This window comes from Heterodontus francisci, unplaced genomic scaffold, assembly GCF_036365525.1.
Source record: "Heterodontus francisci isolate sHetFra1 unplaced genomic scaffold, sHetFra1.hap1 HAP1_SCAFFOLD_58, whole genome shotgun sequence".
Classification (NCBI taxonomy): domain Eukaryota; kingdom Metazoa; phylum Chordata; class Chondrichthyes; order Heterodontiformes; family Heterodontidae; genus Heterodontus; species Heterodontus francisci.
The window spans coordinates 1,243,884-1,244,784 of NW_027142006.1; the positions used below are offsets into that span (position 1 = coordinate 1,243,884).

The following is a 901-nucleotide window of genomic DNA, read 5'->3' on the forward strand; positions in this document are numbered from 1 at the left end:
CCCATATAATATTCTGATACCTGTCAAGGCTTAGTACAGAATTTATAAGAATCTGACGGTTAAAATAAACTGAGTTTACTCTACACACCTTGCATTGAAGGTTTCATCGACAACTCTCCATGAGGTGCCACACAGATTATATTACATCACTTCCTGTGATGATGCACATAGTCTATTTATATAATCTGCCCAGTAACAACCCAATGTCCACTCTTATATTATTGTACAGATGTGAGAAAAGCTGAGGATGGGAATGGAACGTCTGAATGAAGATTTCATGATGCTGATGAAGTAAATGAGGCTGATCTGTTACCCATTCCACAATCCCTCTTTATTTCTGTGCATGTTTCTCGTTGCTGTTTCAACCAAATTGAAAAAGAATCACAAATCCTCCTCTGGAGCCTCAGGTGCCCATTAATAAAAGGCATGGTGGCCAAGTGGTAAGGCGTTAGTTTCGTAAACTGAAGATCACGGGTTCTATCCCCGTCCGTGCCTTATGATTAGTTTCTCACTTTAAATGTGATGTTTTCAGAAAAGATGTGCGTTGCATTTGTGTCGGCCATCTGGAAATCAGTGTCATGTTACACTTTATTCTGGACACTGGGAAGAACATGAGGAGTAGCCACATGGTTCCTCGAGCCTTCTCTGCCATTGACAGAGTGAAAATAACTGAGGTCCAAGCACTGAACCTTTTTACTGTGCATTTGCTTGATATTTAACAGAGCTATTCTATTAAGGGCGGCACAGTGGCACAGTGGTTAGCACCGCAGCCTCACAGCTCCAGGGACCCGGGTTCGATTTCAGGTACTGCCTGTGTGGAGTTTGCAAGTTCTCCCTGTGTCTGCGTGGGTTTTCTCCGGGTGCTCCGGTTTCCTCCCTCAAGCCAAAAGACTTGTAGGTT

At 43.4% G+C, this 901-nt stretch overlaps 1 non-coding gene across 1 annotated transcript; it reads left to right on the forward strand.

Moving 5' to 3' along the window:
* The first annotated feature begins 423 nt into the window (after window positions 1-423).
* On the forward strand, window positions 424-495 carry trnat-cgu (transfer RNA threonine (anticodon CGU)). Its single transcript has one exon. It is a non-coding gene; the product is annotated as a tRNA-Thr (tRNA).
* The last annotated feature ends 406 nt before the right edge of the window (window positions 496-901 follow it).